This window comes from Macrobrachium nipponense, chromosome 1 (genome assembly GCF_015104395.2).
Source record: "Macrobrachium nipponense isolate FS-2020 chromosome 1, ASM1510439v2, whole genome shotgun sequence".
Classification (NCBI taxonomy): Eukaryota; Metazoa; Arthropoda; class Malacostraca; order Decapoda; family Palaemonidae; genus Macrobrachium; species Macrobrachium nipponense.
In genome coordinates, this window is record NC_087200.1 from 184,951,456 (window position 1) to 184,975,487 (window position 24,032).

Sequence of the window (24,032 nt, forward strand, 5' to 3'; positions counted from 1 at the left end):
TTCAGAGGTTATGTGGCTGGGGGAATTCAACATTTGAATTAAGGTTTTATAATTGGTGGGTTTGTCATGAAACAAACCTAATATCCCACCTCAGGTTAATTTTAAAATTGAAAAATGCAAATATTTTTTTCTGAATTTAATTAGAATATTACCTGGATCATCTCTAATTTCTCTCCTGTGGTATGGAGTAGAGACAAAGTGGAATGTAGTTGGTGGAAACAGTTAAGAAGGTACACAGCAGACTCCACTGTACCAAGGCCTGATGCACTTTCGTTGACGGCATTTACTAGCGGATCAACAACACAGCTCACAATCTGAAAGCATGAGGATAAAGTTCCTTTCAGTGACACCAACAATAATATTTAAATTTTAAATCTAAATCCCTTGTCTGAGTTTAAAAGACAGCAAACAATCTTAATCCTTACATATACCCAGCACCAATATTGTACAAGAAGAAGTCATGGTTCAGTACTAGACAAAGATGAAGTACATAACGTAATAAAACAGCCTCAAAACTAATATGCCAGTTATCTACATAATTTCTAAAATTAAAATTAGGGCCAAAACACCATTACATAATGGCTATTCTAGTATACTACCTGCTTAAAATCATGCTGAGCATCTTCAGCAACTGTAGCTGCAGTAACAACCTCTGTCAAGAGACCAAGTGTACGCTGAACCCCAGAGGTTGGAGCAAGCATTTCACCAGGAGGTTCAATTCGTTCACTAACATGGCTCACCTTCATGAGGATAAAAGAAAGAATCATGAGGTGTATAATATAAAGAAAAAAAATAGAGCCATCATAAAAACTAAAAAGTAAAACCTTTTACACTGAAAGATTTATTTTCATTCACCTCCAAAACTGAAGTCTGGTTCCTAATGACATTAAACCTAGTAGGTTACCTCCTTTCCAGATGTGATACTAAAATTGATCTTATCCCTCCAACTATAACTGATAAACATACTCATTGTTTACTACAAAACATGAATGATGTAAGGAAATATATCTAAAATATAAAGTAACCAACATTTTCAGTACAATACAAGAATCTGTATTATCTGTACTTTTATTAACCCTTTAACGCCGATTGGACGTATTAAACGTCGACGAAAATTGTCTGTTGGGTGCTGAACCGACGTATGGTACGTCAACGAAAAAAAGTTTTTTTAAAAATTCGTGGAAAAATAGTTATGGGCCTACTAGGCAAAAACTTTTGAATCACGCGCCTTGGGGGATGCTGGGAGCTCACGGATCAAGGCATTGTTTTGTTTACAATTGTTACCAAGGCGCGCAAGCGCAAATTTCTTTCTTCTCGCACTGAAAAGCATCAGCGACACATCTCAGAAATTATTTTGTCACTTTGACCTAATTTTTGCACCACTTTATATTAGCCGTTACATGGAGTATTATATATGAAAATGTATGCAATTTCATGTAGAATACAACAAAAATCAACTCATGGTTGTAGCTTTTATCAGTTTTGAAATATTTTCATATAAATAACGATAAGTGCCAAAATTTCAACCTTCGGTCAACTTTGACTACCAAAATGGTCGAAAAACGCAATTGTAAGCTAAAACTCTTATATTCTAGTAATATTCAATCTTTTACCTTCATTTTGCAACAAATTGGAAGTCTATAGCACAATATTTCGATTTATGGTGAATTTATGAAAAAAACTTTTTCCTTACGTTCGCGCGGTAACTCTTCCGAAAAAATCATAAATTTTTTCGTCCGATTGTTGTAATGTTTGCACCATTATAAATTAGCCGTTACATAAAGTTTTATATATGAAAATGTGCGCAATTTCATTTAGAATACATCAAAATACAACCTATGGTTGTAGCTTTTATCAGTTTTGAAATATTTTCATATAAATAACGATAAGTGCCAAAATTTCAACCTTCGGTCAACTTTGACTCGACCGAAATGGTAAAAAAACGCAATTGTAAGCTAAAACTATTACATTCTAGTAATATTCAATCATTTACCTTTATTTTGCAACAAATTGGAAGTCTCTGGCACAATATTATGATTTATGGTGAATTTATGAAATAAACTTTTTCCTTATGTCTGCGCAGTAACTAATATTCCGAAAAAATCATAAATATGTACTTAATTTTTCTAGCTATACAATCAGTGTAATTCTGTTATGCAATGTAAACTTCTGCTTAACAATTTTAAAAATTTGTCCTAACTGTTAGTGATTTTCCCCAAATTTATAAAAGCTCTTAATGAATTCAAGAAAAAGGGACAAAAATACAACTTTACCTGGGCTTGTAATGCTGAAATGAACATTTTATGGCTCAGCTGATGTAACTCATCAAGAGTGGCTACAAGAAGGCCAGCATCTGTTACCTGTTTAAATGAGTAAAATTATAACATTGCATAGCAGTTAAACAAGATTAACGGGATCTTACAAATGGAGAGGGTTACAAAATGTGATGAGATGGGATGAGAAACCATTGTTTAGAAAAGCACTAAATATGAAAGGAGAACAAAGACCTGTAAGATAGCCCAGGAAATCAAGGCAAAAGGGGACAGATAAAGGCCTAGAAACTGGTGGAAGTTCAGTAATAAAGAGCAAAGGAAAGAGGAGAGTAAACTGAAATTCACTTCCTGTCCAACATTATAAATAGGAATCTAATGTAAAAGCATTTATGATGATGATGAACAAGACCACTGTCCCATTTTTCAACTCCCATAGGACTTGCACAAAGGATTTTATGAAAAAAGAAAACTTGAGCAGGGCACTGTTAAGGCAGTTGCACATCTAAATGGGAGAGATCCAATGGATGTGATGACAAGTACAAGGAAGAAACAATAAAGCTGGGGTCAAAAGGATGCTGTTTAGAACTTTTGCACAATTTATGGTGTCACTTGCACAGCACTTAGTAAGCAGCACTTTCTCAAAGGACAAGCAAGTGGGAAATACCTTTTCCACGATCTTCATTTTAGCCTACACTCTATATTGTACTCCAGATTACAAAATAATTACTACTGTACACCAGCCTATAAATAATAGCAAAGAGGTAAACATTCTAAAAATGATATTGTTATGATACAATAAAGTTTGTTCATACTTACCTGGCAGATATATATATAGCTGTATTTACTGAAGTCCGACAGAATTTAAAAAACTTCCGACACACGCAGTGGTCGGCCAGGTGGTTAGTACCCATTCCCGCTGCTGGGAGGCGGGTATCAGGAACCATTCCCATTTTCTATTCATAATTTTTATTTCCACTGTCCCCTGAGGGGAGGTGGGGGGGGTACTTGATTTATATATCTGCCAGGTAAGTATGAACAAACTTTATTGTATCATAACAATATCATTTTTTTGTTCATGAAACTTACCTGTCAGATATATATATAGCTGAATCCCACCTTTGGAGGTGGGAAGGGACAGAATAGAAGGATTTTGGGAAACAAATGCATGCAGATGATTTACATCTTGGTTCCACCTGTTAGCATAGCTGGCTTCGTGGTTACTGCCACGGTAAGTCTGCTTGTGCTACTAGAGTTGCCAGCAAGGTAGAGACCTATATAGCTGGTGCACTCCCAGATGATCTGTCAACAGGGGCGAGACCACGACGTTGACTGGACCATATTGACCATACCATGAGGGCTAAGAAGTAAAAAATAAAATATGTATATATATATAATATATATATATTATATTATATATAATATATATCATATAAATATATATATATATATATTATATATATCACCACCTGACCAACCCTAGCCAAAGTTAAGGTGCTTTAACTAAGGCTTTAAGAGTAAGAAGTCGCCGTTGTCAGCGACTCAACAACTAAATTAAGAGCTCTTCCTAACCATTTTCTACAGGATAGGATGAGTGGTACTTCTTGCCCCCAAGATTGTGTCCTGCAGACACGTATGGCCCTAGCGAGCAGCAGATCTCATATGCCATCTTCACATCTCGCAGGGAGTGTGAAGTGAACACAGAGTTGCTTCGCTAAAACATGGTACTCAGGATGTTGCTGAGTGCCATGCTCTGTTGAAATGCTTCCGAGGCCGCGCCCTCACCTCGTGAGCATTCAGATCAAAAGATTTGAAATCTTTGTGCAAACACAATGAAGGAGCATTTGAGAGAACTCCTTAACACTAAAGCCAGGATGTTCTTCGATATGGGCAAGTCTGGTCTTTTTCGGAACACTGCAGATTGCCCGAATGACTTCGACTTTCTTGAGTTTTATGTAGATAAAACTTGAGAGACCCGACAGGGCACAGGACTCTCTCTGGCTCCTGCCCACTAACTTGTGCCATCCTTGCTTCCAAGCTCCTGGCCCAAGGAAAAAACGGGTTTCCATTCTTAGGCCACAACGGAAGGCTTAGAGAGCACACCGCCTTGTGTTCTTTAAAGCCAAAACTTCTGACGATGGCTTAAAATCTCACTAACCCTCTTTGTCGTATCTAGGGTGGTTAGAAGAAGGCCTTCCTGATCACATGCAAGAAGTTAACAGGTAGGAGAGGTTCGAATGCTTTGACATCAAGAACTTCAGACTACGTCTAAGTTCCATATTGAAAGCTTCGATCTGGACATGCCCAGTCAGTCCGTCTGTACTAAAGTCAAGTGACCGACCAGTTGACCAGTCAGACGAATCAAGGACAGCAAGGCTGTAACCTGAAGACCATAAGGCACTATTCTTCGCTGAAGGAAGACCATAAGGCACTATTCTTCGCTGAAGGATGAGTGTCTGGACTGCCTGGGCGATTCAATCTAAGCAAACCTTGAGGGTGTATCAACGCAACCCAACGTCGTCAGTGAATCAACTCCTGAGCAACTCCTGACTCGAGCTTCTGGTGCCAGGAGAAAGGAGCGAGGAGCAAAAAGGCGATTCAGTCCGAAGGAAAGAACTGCCTGACAGTCCAACCTGGTCTTTTCATGTTACACGATCATCGGGGTGTATAAACACAACTGACTTCGTCAACAAGAAACTCAGGGCTACTATATGTCGCCTGATTCTCGCACGAGTGTCTGACTCGAGAAAACAGGTGAAACAAAAAAGTAGATGGTGAGCGAGATTCGAGATTCACAGAACTCAAAGATCGTGAAGGGCTTTGTTGTTTGACAGACGCAAATCTCTGAGCCCAAAGGCCGTCAACAACATATTTGCGTATTCTTTAATAGTTGTGACTGCCAGCTTATCCCATCTTCAGACGGAAATGGAAGACGGTAATCTTATTCCTGTCAACATCTCGATAGTCTGAACGTAGTCAGACTCAGAGCGGAGAGGTTAAAGATACCTTTGCGGTGGAAAAGGTCCGGAAAGTTAGAGTAGACTGACTCTCTCGGAAAAAGGTCCTTGGAAAGTGAAATAGGAAGTATGTGACCTTCTGTGGAATCCAGGATCCTGAAGGCCAACATGGGGCGATCAGCATCCATTTGTCGCTCCCTGTGACGTCATAAATCCTCTTATTATATTTCCTAAGCGATTGAAAAAGGGGAAAAGAGACTAAACATCCATCCCCGTTCAATATCATAGGATGGCGTTAATGGTACCGATCCCTTGGATCGAGAATAAGGGAGCAGAGAAGAAGAAGCCTCTTCGTCCTCAACATATCGAAGAGAAGAATGAAAGGGCGTCCCTAAAGTCTCCACAACTCTCAACTTACTTCTAAAGAAAGATTCCACTCGGAAGTCAATAGTTGCTGCCGTCGATCGAGACGATTCGTACGGACTTTTGCAATCCTGTAACGAACCTCTAGAGGATCGTTACATTCTACGCCTGTTGTTATAATAGGCTTTTTCTCGTAAACTCGAACAGGGACCGAGAGAGATACTTCTTAAGATATGAGAGAGCTGTGGAATATCAGAGTTGAATCTGGACCACTGGTTCCCAAAAACTCGTTTCGAGTACTGGAGGGACTACCGAATCGCTTTTACTTCTTTAGATTAAGATCCAGGACATCTGAAACCCTATCCAGATGTCCGGCACCTTCTTTCTATCACTCAGGTTAAGACGCACTGAGAGATGTTCAGAATCATTCCTAGATCTTGAATAATTTTCGTTTCCCAGTTTCCCGGTTAGGAAATAAAAAACTGTGGTCTGAATTGCAGTCTATTTGGGAAACAAACTTCTTCAGGAAGGAAATGGTCCCCAGCAAGCTCATCCATTCCCTCCCCGAGTATGCTTGCTTCCCTAATAAGGCTGCGCTTTGCCTAAGCAGGAGAGCATATAAAAGTGCAATGTTGCGGTAGACTCGTAGTTCTATACCCCGTGCGGTAACGAGCACCGAAAGGATAGAGATAACTCTGTTGAAACATAGTAAGGCAAAACGAATGCAACGTTTATTCATTCACGTAAGAAATCCCCTCAATCTTAGGCTAAAGTCCGTGATTGTAGGACAGAGATACAGTTAGTCAGTCAATCCCGCAGGAGAGACGTAACCGCCAGCACAGAGATACGGTCAGTCAGTCAATCCCGCAGGAGAGAGAGACGTAACCTACCGCGCATGACAGCGCACGATCTGTTACTGGCTCGGTTGGACTGGAGGACAGACAGACAGCGTGACAGCAGCAGCCAGCAGCTTACGAACGTCGTCTCCTAACTTTGTCTGGGTTGCCAGCTACCCTATTCTACGAAGAAATAGGTCCGTTATTTTTTGAGCAGAAAGACTCTCAAGCTGGTATATTTAAGCGGAACAGAAAACGCTAAATATATAGATGCGTTTGGTGCGTCAGAACCATACCATACAACGGTAAAAGATAAATCGGAAACTCCTGGAAGGCTGCAGGGAGTAACGATTAAATGTCCTTAAAATAGACAATAGACCTCTCGGTTGCCATCCGAAGAGGTAACTACAGCAAGCGTATCTGACTTGAACCAACCAGAAATAAAATAACGCAAGGCAAAATATGAAATTATATCACAATAAAGTTTGTTCATACTCACCTGGCAGACATATATATAGCTGAATTCGGAAATACAGTTACATACATATCTGACAGGCAAGTTTCATGAACAAAACTTAAGAGAATCGAAGCAGTCAGCTCAAGCTTCTTATGTTATTGGACATAAGCGTTCATTGACGTAGTCTACAAGTCTATTTCTTGTACAAGTCTGCGAATGACGAATGAGAGCTCTTCGAATCTTGTCAATAAGAGCTTATTCGTTTACGCAATATCAAGTTAATGAGATGTAACCATTTATTTACGGGACAAAGAGATATTTTGTCAATGAGGGGATACACTTACTTGACAAAAGAGATCCTTGTCAATGGGGGAAAGAAGTCAGAATTGACATAACCAGGAAGTCGAGCATTTTATTTTTCCGATTCCCGTCTCAAACGAGGAAGGGCAAGAATCCTGTTAAGAGACTGGGCTTACGGCAGGTTAGAACGATGATGTTCAATTCGGCAGCGTAGTCCCGACTAGAAACTAACAAAATCTATCATCTGAAAAACCCTTTCAGATGGGCTAAAAAAGCTTGCAAAATTATCCTGGGAAGAGGAAGAAACTCTCCAACCAGCTTCCTCTCCCGTATCACAACTAATGCCTGCTAAAGCTTAAAATTTATTGGCAGTATGGCAAAGGAAGTCCTGTCTTGCGCTTTCCTGAAGAGTGTCCTTTTGATGAGTGCCTTTGCAAGAATCCTACTGAACGTTGCCGAGAGTCCTGACGTGCAGGACATCGAGCCTTTACATAACCCGTAACTGCCCTATCGCAAAGTCTTGACTGCGGTAGAGAAAACGAGATCTTCCCTTGAGCTTTCCTTAACTCCATCCACCTTTGCGAAAAGCAATATAATATTGACAGAGACCTCTTGAATTCACGAAACCCGAGGTCTTGCTGGGTTTCGAAGACGAAGTTGTCTGTTCACTTTAAGCTTCCTCCGAAGCACTGCTTACTTCACATTCTTTGCATGTGAGGTATAAGGTATCACCGAGGTAGAGGTAAAATTCTTGAGGCCCAAATCGTAAACAAGAGCTTGAAGAGTTCAACAGAAACGTTCAGCCAGGTGGCGACACACTGGCAGTGCGCGCTCGGCGTCCACTGGCAGCAGCGAGCAGGATCGCGTCCTGGCGCGCGCGGCGCGCGCTCGGTATCCACTGGCGTGCGCTCGGCGTCCACTGGTGCGCGCTTGGCGTGCACCCGACGGCGCCTGGCGTCCATCCGAACGTCCCGTCCAAGCCGAGCGTCAAAAGAAGCGTGCAGAAAAGCGTCATGCTCCTGACAGGCGTCAAAACAAGCGAGATACACTCTCGGTAGAGTAAATCCGACTGCACGAAACAGTCTCAGGAGAGGGGTTGATCGTGTGAGAATACGAGGGGCGAGGGAATGCCTTCTTATTCTCACAGTAACAAAGCTCGGACGTCCGCTCTCAAAGGCGTCCTGCTACTAAGACTTCTTTTTCATATTTCTCGGTGGAAAGACGTACACGTGATCAGGCGACGTTCGCCTTCTTACTTCTCACTGGAACGCATAACGAGAGAGAGAGGACGTGAAGCGTCCTCTTCTATAAAGCTTCTATTTAGAGGGCGCGAGTCCTTCCGAAAGCTCCAACCCCTGCGCGGGGAGGACGCTTCGGAGGACGAGAAGCAATCCTTCAGGATTCGTGGAACCCGTGCACCACTTAGGCAGTCTGGGGATTTTCATCAGAAAACTGCCGAAGGCACGCCCAGATCGGTGGGGATTCCTCGTAACTTCCTTCGGCTTTCGACATGCTCTCTCCCGGGTCCTGGGAGTCAAGCAGAGGTCCCGGCCTAGAGGCGAAATAAGGCCGATCTGACGCACCCTCCACTACACAAGGGGCACTGTCACTGCACTTAGCTACTTCACTATTGCTTTCTAAAGCAAGCACTTTCGATTCTAAGATACGAATCGAAAGAGTATTAGAGAAAGGGCAATAACCTCTACAGACACTGTTTAGGGCCCGAAGGCAACATTACAGAGTTATGAGAAACAATAACAGAAGTAGCACTCTTCATAACAATGAAGGAGAGCGATCACCTCTCGCAGACATATTCATAACCCGTAGGGCATACTACAGGGTTAGGCAAAAAAAAAAGTCTACAGGAAGGTTAGCAGGTTCACTACCCTGACTTTTGTTTACTGATTAATTGCGTACATACGAATCATACGTCTTCCTTACGGAATTAGACAAAGTCTCACACTCCTTACATGACAAATCTCAACAAAGAAGCAAGACTCATACCCCTCGGGCATACCAAGTGCGGATCTACCGAAGCTTTCGGTAGCCACACCCTATCTTTGCAGACAACACCCTCTGAAACTAGCCTAACTAGATTCAGATATCTTATGCAAAAATGAATCAAATTCAAATCAATTTAAGATAGCGTATGCCTAGCCACAAATCCCATAAATAAATTAAAAGACAATTAGGATACTTAGCGGCAATGAAGTTCCAAAATCTAAGACGGAGGTACTGGAAACAGGTGTTTCCAGCACCGGCGACAGAAAAATTATGAATAGAAAATGGGAATGGTTCCTGATACCCGCCTCCCAGCGGCGGGAATGGGTACTAACCACCTGGACGACCACTGCGTGTGTCGGAAGTTTTTTAAGTTCTGTCGGACTTCAGAAAATACAGCTATATATATATCTGACAGGTAAGTTTCATGAACAAAAGCCATAATTCTTGAATGAAAGATAAGCCCTGCAAGGGACTACAAATGTCACTCCAGGTCTTGTTAAATTATTATGTACTGTACACAGTATACATAATACTAATATGTAATCTTATACTCACAAAAGGATTTATTCTGATAACTAACTAAAGTAAAAAAAAAACAATGCATTGTATTACTTAAATTCACAATTTCATGAAATATTAAGTACAACTTACACATTAAATAAAAATCCTCAAACAACAAACAAATTCTTACAATATAAATTTAGAGATGAGCTAAACACGAAGTAGAAGTAAGATCGCAATGAAGGTTTAAAAATATGGAAACAGAACTGTAAAATGAGCTACCATATACCCTAAGGCAAACAAATAACATTAAAACAATCTAACCTGCAAAATTGTATTGTGATAGAAGCGAAGTAGGTTACTGATTCTATACAGTTGCACAGGCTTTTTACTACCCTCCCGGCCTTGGTCTATGACTATCATTTGCTCTATCCTTGTTTTTAAGGGAGGCAAACACTTTCTGAGATACTGGCAACTGTTTTGAACGAGTCTGCTCTGCTGGATCTGTAATAAAAGTACCACTCTGGTTAAAATAAAGACACAGTAAAGCAATATACATCTCATAAACTATATACTACATACCTGCAATATATATACTGCTTAAAATACTATTTCATAAAATACAGCATTTCAGTAAATAATTTTTGTTAATAAAATGTTATTGTTATAATACAATTAAGTTTGTTCATACTTACCTGGCAGATATATATATAGCTGTATTTCTGACGTCCGACAGAATTTCAAAATTTCGCGGCACGTAGTGGGGCGGTCAGGTGGGTAGTACCCATTCCCGCCGCTGGCGGCGGATATCAGGAACCATTCCCATTTTCTATTCATATTTATTTATGGCCCTTGTCTCCTGAGGGAGGAGGGTGGGCACTCTAAGTATATATATCTGCCAGGTAAGTATGAACAAACTTAATTGTATTATAACAATCATTTTGTTCATGAAACTTACCTGACAGATATATATATAGCTGAATCACACCTTCGGATGGTGGGTAGAGACAGACTAGGATTTTTTTAGGAAATTTAAATTAAATAAAGATTAACTTATTGGTTCCTTACCTGATAGCAAAGTAGACTATGTGATTACTGTCACCTAAAGCCTGCTTATGCTTTATCAGAGTTGCCAGCCAGGTGTTGACCTGTAGTGCTGGCGCTCTCTGGATGCTCTGTCAACGGGGGCGTGACCACAATGTGACAAGACCATCTAGGCAAAACATATGGCAGTAACACAGCAACCTACCACCACCTGACCAACTAACGCAAAAACCCTGATATTAACACTATGGAATGGGAGATTTTCACAGAAGATCTCACCATCAACCAAAAAACACAATAAACTAACCTAACTAAGCTAAGGGATAGGGAGAGAGCTACCTTCAGCCCCAAAACTGTGTCTGCCGAAATGTAAGGTCCCAAAGAACTACAGTTCTCGTAAATCGTCCTCACATCCCGGAGGTAATGTGAGGCGAATACGGAATTGCTCCTCCAGAAGGTGCTATCAGAATATCTCTGATAGACATGTTCCTTTGGTAAAGGCAAGAGAGGTAGCTACGGGCTCTGACCTCGTGAGCTTTCACTTTAAAGAGGCTCATATCAGTCTTCTGGCAAGATGAATGAGCCTCTTTAATGACGTCCCTCAAGAAGAAAGCAACAGCATTCTTCGACAACCGGCAAATCCGGTCTCTTCACCGAGCACCAGAGATTACCTGAGGGACCTCTTATCTCTCTAGTCCTATTCACATAGAACTTGAGAAGCCCTGACAGGGCACAGGGCTCTCTCTGGTTCTTGACCCACGAGACTCGATATTCCTTTGATTTCAAAGCTCTTTGGCCAAGGATTAGACGGGTTCTCGTTCTTAGCCAAGAAAGAAGGGTTCAACGAGCAGACAGCGCTGTCTCCCTTGAAACCCCACTAGGCTACTGAAACGCTTGGATTTCACTAACTCTCTTCGCCGTCGCCAGAGAAGTTAGGAAAAGCGTTTTCCTCGTTAAGTCCCTTAGAGAAGCTTCATGGAGAGGCTCAAGGGACTTAGCATCAGATGTTTCAACACCACATCTAAATTCCATGAGGGCGGTCTTGCTTGTGGAATTTGGTAGTTTCAAACGACCTTAAGAGATCGTGCAGATCCTTATTGTCGAGAGGTCCATTCCTCTGTGGCGAAAAACGGCAGACAACATACTCCTATAACCCTTGATTGTAGGAACTGCCAATTTTTGCACATTTCTTAGATAGAGTAAGAAATCTGCTATCTGATTCACAGAGGTCGTGGAAGAGGAAATTCCTTCCTTCTTGCACCATGCCCTGAAGGAAGACCACTTAGACTGGTAGACAGCTCTTGAAGAGGCTCTTCGAGCATTAGCGATTGCTCTCGCAGCTGCCTTTGAAAAGCCTCTCGCTCTGGCCAGCTTTTCGATAGTCTGAACGCAGTCAGGGCCAGAGCGGAGAGGTTTTGGTGAAACCTTTTGAAGTGAGGCTGTCTGAGTAGATCTCTCCTCCAGGGCAACGTTCTTGGGAAGTCCACAAGGAACGTCATGACCTCTGTGAACCACTCTCTTGCTGGCCACATTGGGGCAATCAGAGTCAACCTTGTCCCTTCTGACGCTGCGAACTTTCTCATTACGTCCCCCATGATCTTGATGGGGGAAAGGCGTAAAGATCCAGGTCTTTGGTCCAGTTCCAGAGCAAACGCGTCCACTGCAATTGCCCCTGGGTCCATAACCGGGGAGCAATACAGAGGAAGCCTCTTCGTCCTTGATGTAGCGAACAGGTCTACTAGAGGACGTCCCCACAATTTCCATAACTTTTGACAGACTTCTGGTGCAAGGTCCATTCTGTTGGTAGAATCTGATTCCGGCGGCTGAGAAGGTCCGCCCTGACATTCTGAACCCCTGCCACGAATCTTGTCAGGATCTTGATGTGCCTGTCTGCCCATAGCAGAACTTCCTTCGCCAGGAGAAAAAGGATCTGGAGCGAGTCCCTCCCTGATTCTTTAGATACGCAAGGGCTGTGGTACTGTCCGAGTTGACTTGAACAACCTTGCTTGACAGTTTTTCTTTGAAGAACTGCAGCGACAGGAATATCGCTGCCAGTTCCTTTACATTGATGTGCCAGGCTACCTGTTCCCCTCTCCAGGAGCCTGACACTTCTTCCCCCTAGTGTTGCTCCCCAAACGGAAGTGGAAGCGTCTGAGAACAACACTAGGTCGGGGCTCAGAAGATTTAAGGAGAGGAGGGCCCTCTCGTAACTTCTGAGGGTCGAGCCACCATCTTAAGTGTACTCTTACTTCGTGGAGATCCTTAGGATCGCATTCAGGTCCCCTTTTGACGTCCATTCTTCCGCAAGGAAGAATTGAAGAGGCCTGAGGTGCAGTCTTCCCAGCGAGACAAACTTTTCTAGTGAGGAAATGGTTGCCCAGCAGACTCATCCACTCCCTCACCGAACAAGCTTCTCTCTATAAGAAGGCTGCGACTTTTCTCTAACCCAGTCACTGACGTTCCTGGGATGGAAACGCCCGAAAAGCCACTGAATCCATCTGAATCCCCAGATACACGATGGACTGTGTCGGGGTCAGATGCGACTTTTCGGTGTTGACCAACAGACCCAGAGACTTTGCTAGGGCTAGCGTAAACTGAAGGTCCTTCAGACACTTCTGCCTCGACGACGCTCTGATCAGCCAATCGTCGAGGTAGAGGGATATCCTGATTCCTGACGAATGGAGCCACTTCGCTACATTCCTCATAATCATTGTGAAAACCATTGGGGCCGTGCTGAGACCGAAACAAAGGGCTCTGAACTGCCAAACCCTGTTGTCCAAGACGAATCTCAGGTACTTCCTTGAACGAGGGTGGACTGGGACGTGAAGTATGCGTCCTGCAGGTCTAGAGCACCATCCAGTCGCCAGGTCTCAATGCTCCCAGCACCGACTGAGGCGTCTCCATTCTGAACTTTATCTTTTCTACAAAAAGATTTAGCCTGCTCACATCCAGGACCGGGCGCCAACCTGACGACTGCTTCGGCACTAGGAAAATCCTGTTGTAGAAGCCCGGTGACTCTAGATCCAAGACTTGTTCCACCGCTCTTTTTTCGACATCTGGTCTAAGAGATCGAAAAGAACACTTTTCTTCTCTCCCTGATAGGATGGAGAGAGGTCTCTGGGAGTTGAAGACAAAGGAGGAGGATGAAGAAAAGGGATCTTGTACCCCCGTTCTACTATCTTGAGGGTCCAAGGATCCGCTCCTCTCTGCCTCCAAGACTCCGCAAAGAATTCCAGTCTGGCCCCGACTGGTGTCTGAAGGACGAGATCTTCATTTGCTGTTTTTCGGTTTGAATGAAGCTCTTCCTCTCGAAAAACCTCTCCCTCGAGGAGCTGCTCTCGAGGGGGGTGCCCCGCGAAAGGGTTTGACTTTCTTCGGGGGTTTGCTGAATGTTGACGTGGAAGGAACCGCTGGACGTCTTGAAGACTGAACCAAGAGGTCCTGGGTCGCCTTTTCTTGCAAACTCTGTGCAAGATCCTTTACCATAGCCTGGGGGAAGAGATGGTCCGAAAGAGGCGCAAAGAGCAATTCCGCTTTCTGAGCGGGAGATACCGACTTAGCAGTAAAATTGCACAGCAGTGCTCTTTTCTTCAGGAAGGCAGTTCCAAAATTCGAAACATAGCTCCTCCGAACCATCCCTGACGGCCTTGTCCATACATGACAACACGCTGGACAGCTCCCCCAGACTGAGAGAATCAGGACTTCTAGACTGAAGGTCCAAAACTCCCAGACACCAGTCTAGGAAATTAAAAACATTAAGGGTACGAAGAAGTCCCTTCAAGTGGTGGTCAGTCTCAACCGGAGTCCAGGTCACCTTAGCAGACGCTAAGAGAGACCTCCTCTGGGCGTCCACTAAACTGGAGAAGTCACCCAACGCGGACGAAGGGACCTTTATCCCCACATCCTCCTTGGTCTCATACCAAACTCCTCCTTTCCCGGCGAGTCTAGAGGGTGGATGGGCGAAAGTGGTCTTGCCCTGATCCTTCCTTCTGGACATAAAGTCTTGAAGTTTCTTAAACGCCCTCTTGGTCGACAGAGACGTCTCATTTCGACGAATTCAGGGGTCTTTACGGTCTTGGACGACGAAAGTTGTGAGGAGGAGACCTAGGGGCTGTCGGCTGGAACTTGTCCCCGAATGCTGAACGTAACAGCCTAACAAGAACCTTGTAGTCCGAGACAGCTGAAGCTACCGGCTGTGTCTTCCTCTACGGAACTCCCTGGATTACTAAGCTCCCCTTCCTCCCTAAGAGGAACTGGAGAACGCCTATCAGGAGAGGGAGTACGTCCCTTAGGCTCAATCCTGAATAAAGACTTCCGTTGGTTGGAAGTATCCACTACAGGTACGAGGAAGCAGCCGTACGTTGATCTTTAGATGCACGGACATCTTCCGAAAGAGAAGCATCCTTAGAAGCCACGTTAACTGTCTTAACAGAAGCTCCTCTACGAAAGGAAGCGCGAGCTTCCTGACGAGCGGCGCCAAAAGCGTCCTGCTTAGACAAGCGAGCGTCCTGCTTTGCAGTCTCCAAAGCGTCCTGCTTCGCTCTAAAAGCGTCCTGCTTCACACGGCGAGCGTCCTGCGGAGCGTCCTCAAAAGCGTCCTGTCTATAACCAGAAGCGTCCTGCTTCGCGCGCCGAGCTCCTGCGAGCGTCCTTAAAAGAGTCTTGAAGAGAGCTCAAAGCGTCCTGTCTAGAACGCCGAGCGTCTGCCGAGCGTCGTCAACCGCTACTTGCCGAGAGCGCAAATGCGGTCCGCTCGAACGCCGAGCAGTCCTGACGAGCGTCTTCTCCTGAGAGAGTAAAAGATCTGCTAGGAGAGCGAGAACGTTGACGATCCGGAGGCGGAGAGAGAGCGAGCGAGCTGAGAGAGAATGCGGGCCGCTTCGTCCTCTTGACGGGCAGCCGAACGTCCTTCCTACGCTTAGGCTCGACTGCTGCTGGGCAAGTCCTCTGAGCCATCAGCGACGTAATCTGGTCCTGAAGGGACACAAGGATATCCTTCGTAGGTGACGAAGGAGCAAAGAAGGGGCAGGACTGAGACTGCGAGAAGGCGAGGGGCGAGGGGACGCCTCCTTCCTTCTAGCAGGTACAGCTATCTGCCTCTCAGGTGAACACGCCTGTGCGTGGAAACGAACGTCCTCATCTGTAGAAAGCCTTCCTCTCTTTTCTGAGGAGGAAAGGCGTCATAAGCGGTCCTCTGACGAAAGAGGAGACATAGGACGTGAAGCGTCCTCAAAGCGAAAAGTCCTTTTCAACGGACGCGAGTCTCTCCGAGCGCTCCACCATTGCGCGGGGAGGACGCTTTGGAGGACGAAAAGCAATCTTTCAGGATACGCGCTCGTGCGCGCTCCTTGGCAGCCTGGGATTTAGCAACAAGGCCTGCGAAGGGACGCCAGATCGTGGGGAGCCCCCGTAACCCTCTTGCGGCTTTCGACATACCCACTCCCTGAGTCCTGGGAGTCCGATAGAGGTCTAGGCCTAGAGGCATATGGGGCCGATCTGACGCCCCCTCCACAACACTAGGGGCACTAACACAAACTTTCACTGGGCCGGTTTCTAGGGCCAAAACTTTAGATTCGAGAGCACGAATAGGACTCTAGAATCAGAGAAAGGGTGTTACCTTCTCCAGACACAGCACTGGGGGCCCCGAAGGCAACAAAACAGGATTAGGGTTGGGCAAAATCTACTGGTGTTAGAGGAGGGAGAAATGTTACTATCCTTAACCTTTAGTAGAGCTGCCCTTGGAGGAAGACCTCCTGACTCTAGTCGCGCTCTAATTTTAACGCCGATAGGTCTCATACATCCTCCATTTATCATCATCCCCAAATCCTTACATTCATTGCACCGATCATCAACCACGCAAACATGCCCCCTGCAATCCATACAACTGTGTGAGGATCAACTGAAGGTTAAGAAGCCTCACCTTACATTCACTCCTCACACACATCTGAAACTTCCCGAACTTGATCCAGACATACTGAATCTAGAAAAGCCAATCCAAATCAAAAACCAATCCCACTATTCCGAGTGCAATCCAACAATCCAGAAGTCGATACCAAAAGTCAATCCAGATATATTAACGAGATAATGAAAAAATCCTAGACGGAGGTACTGTAAACAGATGTTTGCAGCACCGGCGACAGAAAAAATATGAATAGAAAATGGGAATGGTTCCTGATCCGCCGCCCAGCGGCGGGATAAGGGTACTACCACCTGACCGCCCCACTACGTGTGCCGCGAATTTTGAAATTCTGTCGGACGTCAGAAATACAGCTATATATATATCTGTCAGGTAAGTTTCATGAACAAAAAATACATTATCATCATCTGAGATGTTCCATCTTGGGCCTTCATTTTAAAGGAAAATAAAAAAAGTCCCTTATTAATTTCATAAAGGGTATAATGCTTGTATGCCAGCTTACATTTAAAAGAAATTACTAAGAGCTGCAGGTTTCCAAAATAAAGTTCATAATTACTGCTCTGTGATCCAAAAAATTCATTATATGTAAGTCCTTTCTCCTTTTGCTATTACATCCCTTAATAGGTTAATTTTCAGTCAATAATTGTCCAATCCTATGATTTATCTATAAACTGCAAATGCTTCAATGTTATTTACATGAAATTTCATCCATGAATATAAACTAAACTGGTCACCTACCAATATTTGTGCACTTGGCAAAAAGAGTCTGAGCTGCTTCTCTTTCTGAGGGCAGGGCTTGATGTACCCAAGCCAACATATCACCCACATAGCGTAATGGATCATGTGCTTGCAGTTCGATTGGTCTGGGAGCTCCTCCGGTCCTCCAATTGTGAGGGCATCTAAGAACCCTCGAACAAGCCAGCCTCTTCTTACCACAACCCATTCTTCAACTACTAAACTGTAAAAGAAACATTAATTTTGAAATCTATCTCTCTGAGGGAGAATTGGAACTGGAAATATAGAATTTAGGCCAAAGGCAAGCACTGGGACCTGTCAGGTCATTCAATGCTGAAAATAATGATGAACCAACTGTTAGGAGAGGGTGTTAAAGTAAGTTAGAAGAAAGACAATATGAAAGGAGAAATAGCAATTAGGGAGAAATCTTTAACTTGGTGCTTTAGTAAACACAACCAGATTACAATAAAAGAAATTCCCACCATCATCAACATACATATATAAAATTCACCATCATCAACATAACTATATATAAAATTATCTTCAACACTTTACAAACGAACGAACTTATCTCAGTGACCTGCACTTACTTGAACAAAACTGGTCTTTCCTGAAGGGCAACAAGTGCCTGAGGAAGGAGAGGAGATGGATCTGGCGAACGACACTGACTCTGGCACCACCGATAAAGACGTTCTAGACCTGCTTCGCGACACACATTCATCTGCTCCATAACATCCAATGCTGTCTTCTGATGACCAGTCTGAGGATTATTTAATAGTAAGTAAATATGCATGAAAAGAAATTCATTTTGCTTCTTATAACATGATTCTGAACAATATCTATATTTATGTCAATGAAAACTATACGAGATATACTCACCTGAAGTAAATATTTTGTACTGTTCCTTATTTTCTGTGTTTTTTCCAGCACAGTGAAAAATTCTTGAGTGATTGGAGATTCTCTGGTAGAACCTTTGATGACTGACACTTCATCGGGTGCTAATTGGAAAGTTTTCACAAATGCTTCTGCAACCTTTTCTTGCATATGCAATTTATGGCTGTAGAAATATATGAGGTACAGTAAATATAAAACAAAAATGAAATTTTCATTATTAAAATGAAGTTTTATTGTATACTTACCGAACAATTATAGAGCCGTGATTTCCACGAGCGGCAGGATACTAAATTCAAATTTAGCACGTCGGCGTCGCCAACACTGGTGGTGATGACGTCATCTCCCTCCACTCGCGGGAGAACCAGGTACAACTGCCCAGGTGAATCCAATTCTTTCTGCCCGTCCGTCCACCTAAGGGGAGGAGGGTGGGTATAATCATAATTGTTCGGTAAGTATACAATAAAACTTCATTTTAATAATGAAAATTTCATTTTTATTGTAGTGTCTTACCGAACAATTATAGAGCTGATTACACATTTATGGGAAGGTGGGATTCAGTGGACCACTAGTATTTTTAAATGGTTACATTTATTGCAATACCAGTAAACACTCAAGGTGTCTGTTGTACCTTACCTTGTAAGAGAGCTACAGCAGACTGTTACTGCCTCTGGTCGGTGCTCTTCTTACTATTGTAGAGGAATTGGAATTTGACCAAAAGTTAGCCTTCTACAGGAGTGGAATCCCTTCCGTAGTTCAAGCGAGTCAAGGCTGACTGACGGAGGATAGTAACAACAAAGATTGCCCTTGCCCTGGGCTAAGACCAGAAATTCAATCATACAAAACATTTGTCACCAACACCAGATTTAAAAACATATATACCCAACCATTGTAAAATCTGACCTAACAGACTGGTGAGTATCCCAGGTACTCAGTACCCCCAGCTTCCCTTGAACTCGACAACCTATTCAAGGTGAAAAGTTAGCATAGAGTGACGACCCCTGTGCCGTTTCTCCCAACACCATGCCAGAAACCGCCACCGGACCTAACGTTGTTTACAATTTCTCCGAAAACCGTTTCTATCTCTTTGAGATAATGACTCGCAAAAAAACCGAATTCGATCTCCAGAACGTGCTCTGAAGAATCGAAGCTAAAGATAAATTCTTTCTGAATGCTAAAGAAGTTGCCACTGCTCTAACCTCGTGAGCTTTAACTCTCAGAACGGAAAGATTGTCGTTCTCGGACTGCGAGTGAGCTTCCCTGATAAGCTCTCTAATAAAGAACGATATAGCATTCTTAGAAAGAGGACGAGAGGGATTTTGAACCGAGGTCCAGAGCTTAGAAGATTGTCCTCTATACCCTTATGGCAAACAGATACTGCTTAATAGCCCGGACTGGACATAAGAGCCTTTCTTCCTCCTCATGTCCAACCAAATCAGATAAGTTCCTTACCACAAAACTCCTCGGCCAAGGATTAGAAGGATTCTCATTTTTGGCTAGAAAGGTCAAAGAATACCGAAAATACAGCATTGCCTTGAGAGAAACCGACTCTTTTTTGTCTTTATAGCATGCAATTCGCTGACACGCTTAGCAGAAGCTAGTGCAATAAGAAAAAAAGTTGGCCTTTCTTTTTAGGTCAAGTTTCCCTTGAAGTGAAAAGCCGACTTCAAAGGCTCAAAACGGTGGCCCCATGAGAAACTTAAGCAACCCACATCTAAGTTCCAAGTCACTGTATCTTGCGGGAGCTTAGTGGTTTCGAAAGACCTAATGAGGTCCGACAGATCTGAATTGGAGGAAATATCCAAACCTCGATGTCGAAAACCAAAGAGAGCATGGCTCTATATCTCTGATCGTCGAAGGAGCCAGTTTCTTAGAGTTTCCTAAGAAATAGAAGAAAATCTGCTATTTCTTGTTTAAAGACGGGTCGCAGAAGTTAGAGACTTTAGCACTTCTACACCACTCTCTGAAGATTCTCCACTTCCCTTGATAGAGTTTGTTAGAAGACTCTCTCCTACAACGAGCGATAGCTTCTGCAGCTCTTCTTGGAAAATCCTTTCGCTCTGACAAGATTCCGGACAGTCTGAACCCTGTCAGAGCTAGAGCGGACAAGTTTTGGTGGAACCTCTTGAAGTGCGGTTTTGGTTTGAGAAGCCACTTCTCTGGAGGAAGAAGTCTGGGGAAGTCTACTAACAACTGGAGAAGGTCCGGAAACCACTCTTTCCTGGGCCAAAAGGAGCGATTTAACGTTAGTGTTACATTGCCTTTTTGTGCGACATGAACTTGTTCAGCACCTCTTCTTATTAGACCGACGGAGGGAATGCATAAGCTTCCAGACCCGACCAATCCAACAGCATTGCGTCCACCGACCAAGCTAGAGGATCTGGGACTGGAGAACAAAGAGAGGAAGACGGTTGTTCCTTGATGTCACGAACAGGTCTATTGACGGTCGTCCCCAAAGGCGCCAAAGTTTCTGACAATCTTGTTGTCCAAAGTCCACTCCAGAGGTAACACTTGCTGTTGACGACTTAACTCGTCCGCCAGACGTTTCATCTTTCCCGGAACAAATCTCGGGACTAGCTGAACCTTCGCTTCGTTTGACCACAGGAGGAGATCCTTGGCTACTTCGTACAGAGAGAAAGACTGAGTCCCCCCCTGTTTCGCACGTACGAGAGAGCCGTGGAGTTGTCGGAATGCACTGCCACTACTCTGACCTTCTACTAAACTCCGAAACTGTCTGAGCCCCAAGAAAATTGCTAACAGTTCCTTTACATTTATGTGGAAAAAAACTTCTTCTCCTTCTCCGACCAAGCTCCTGAAGTCCGTTGATTTCCCAGTAGGGCAGCCTTCCCCACCTCCGTGTCCGATGCGTCGGAAAAGAACTGTAGGTTCGGGAGGATGGGTCGTAAATCTAACCCTTCTTCCAACCTTGCTCGAGAGAGCCACCCACCACCTTAGGTCCTCTTTTATTTGATCTGTGACAGGAAAGGTATCGAGTCTGGTTGTGTCTTCCTGCCACACCAAGAGGCTCTCAGGAAAAACTGCAGAGGTCTCATGTGCAGTCTTCCCCAACGTCACAAATTTCTCCACTGACGTCAATTTGCCCAGGAGCCTCATCCACTGATTGGCAGACTACCTTTTTGTCCAAGAACTCCTGAACTGTCTCCAGACAGCCTTGAACCCTCTTCGGGGACAGAAAAGCCCGAAAAACTTGAGCATTCAGAATCATCCCCAAAAAATAAATAAAGGATGCTCTGAGATGGAACCAACTGGACTTCTGTTTGTTGACCAGAATTCCTAACTTTCTGGCAAGATCCAGAGTGTTCCAAGGTCCTTCATGCACCGACTCTCTGATTCCGACCGGAGAAGCCAATCGTCCAGATAGAGGGAGATTCTTACTCCTAATATGTGCAGCCAGCTTCCTATCGGGGATAGAACCCTGGTGAAAACTTGAGGAGCGGTCGCTAGTCCGAAGCAAAGCGCCCGAAATGAAACACTTGTCCTCGAACATGAACCTCAGGTACTTCCGAGATTCGTGATGTATCGGAATGTGAAAATAAGCGTTCTTGCATGTCCAGAGAGACCATCCAATCCCCCTGTCTGATGGACTCCAGAACCGACCGAGTGGTCTCCATATGAAATTTTGTTTTCTGGACATGCAAGTTCAGGGCGCTCACATCCAAAACCGGCCTCCAGCCCCCTGATGACTTGGGAACTACAAAAAAGGCGATTGAAAAGCCTGGAGGAAAATCCCCCTTCTATCTGTTCTATCGCTTCTTTGAGAACAAGCGCTTCCACTTCTGCGGCTAGCGCCAGAAATTTGTCTGAGCCCGGAGAGTATGCTGGAATGGAATTGGCACAGGTGAGAGCGAGGGAGGTGAAACGAGAGGAATACGATAGCCGAACTGAGTACTTGCACTACCAGGCTTCTGCTCCTCTGTTTTCCATTCCTCCAAAACACAGCCAGCCTGGCTCCCACTGGTGCATGAAGAACCGAGCTTTCATTTGGAAGGTTGTTAACCTTGGCCGAGGCCTTAGACTGAGGTCGCAAATTCGACTTCGGCCGAAAGAAGCGCTTGGGTTTTCTCCCTCGAAAAGGCACTTGGGCCAGAGGAGAAAACCGAAGGAACAGTCTCCACAGGAGCTTTAGGTCTCTTAATAGACTGTGCCAGTAAATCCGAAGTAGATTTCTTATCTAGCGCAGACGAAATTGACAACACTACATCGTCTGGAAAGAGGTTATCTTTCACAAACGGAGCAAACAATAGAGCAGACTTCTGTTGGGAAGTAACCCTTTTAGAAGCAAAGGAGCACCAAAGTTGCCTTTCTTAAGGGTTACCAAAGGCGATGAGCGAAGCTAACTCATCACATCATCCCTAATGGATTTGTCCGCACAGGACAGAACACCAATCCAATCCTCCGCTAACTCCTGAGAAAGAGAAGGACAGTCTTCGATCTTGGCGCTAAAGCGCCAATAGTCCAATCAAGGAAGCTAAAGACTTCCAAAAGTTTAAATTGATTCTTTACAACGTGGTCCAACTTAGGCGCTGTAAAGAAAACTTTCGCTGCGGCGAAAGCAGATCTTCTAGAGGAGTTGATTAAACTGGAGAAGTCTCCCTGGGAGGAGGCAGAAACTCCCAGAGAAGGAGCTTCCCCAGTTACATAAAAAAACCTATACCTCTTACGAAGCAACTAGAGGGAGGGTAAGCAAAAAGAGCCTTCCCTAAGTCTCTTTTCATAGACATCCATTTTTCAGTCTCTTTCAACGAATGTCTAACCGCTTTAGATAGAACAAGTTTTGGGAGGAGAGGGTCTGAAGTTTTCCTCCTCATCAGTCGAAGTCGAAGTGGGAGCGCGGAGCCGCTTTCTCAAAATAATCTGGATAAGATACCAGAAGAAATCTAAGGAGACGTGAATAACACGAGAGGTGATGAGAATCCTCCTCCTCTACTTCTTCTTCATTCTCCGATACCGCCGAAGAAGTAGACGGAACTACAACCGGATCTGAAGGTTTCGAACCACACTTGGACTCATTCATCCAGTTGGTTAACATCTCTAACTGCTTGCGCAAAGGCGCCAGAGACGAATCAAAAACAGTTAACGTAGGCTTGGAAGAGCCTAAATGTTCAGCAGGAGGCGGAAAAAACTACTTGCGCCTCGCTCTGAGCCGCCGAAATTCGAGGCGAAACAGGCGATCAGGCGTAACAGACGAAAAAGCGCCTAAAGAAACACCCTTAGAACTGCTAGCTACAGCGCTAAAACCACAATCTCTACTAGTAGATGGAGCCGAAAAAGGCACAGATTGAGGCGACGAACGAGCCGCTAACGGCCGCGGCGCAACCCTACTCTCAGGCTCCTTATACCGCTTGGACTGGAGGAGGCGAAGAATCTCGGCGCCTGAACGCCTCTTTAAGGGACGCGAAAGGATGGGCGAATCTCGCCAAGAGCGCCGCTCGACCGGAGACGAATCGCTTGAATCATTCGAAAGGCGTCTGACCGCAACACCTTTCCAACGCTTAACCGAGCCCTGTTGAGGCGGCAACAGGCTCAACAAGAGAGGCGCCTGTCTGTGGGCAAATCCCGATCGACTCCCTTGGACTTCCGGTATGTCTTCTCCCCGGTGCGGGGGAGCTGGACAGTGACCTTTGTCTAGGAGACGTGTCAGACAGACAGACGCACCCTCAACTACACTCTACCTGAAGCCGCTTTCTCCAAAAAACGTCTTAACTGAATTACCAAGTTGCAAAAACCGTATTCGCT

At 44.4% G+C, this 24,032-nt stretch overlaps 1 pseudogene; it reads right to left on the reverse strand.

Moving 5' to 3' along the window:
- LOC135219027 (conserved oligomeric Golgi complex subunit 6-like) overlaps positions 1-24,032 on the reverse strand; it is a 64,844-nt pseudogene that overhangs the window by 10,315 nt on the left and 30,497 nt on the right.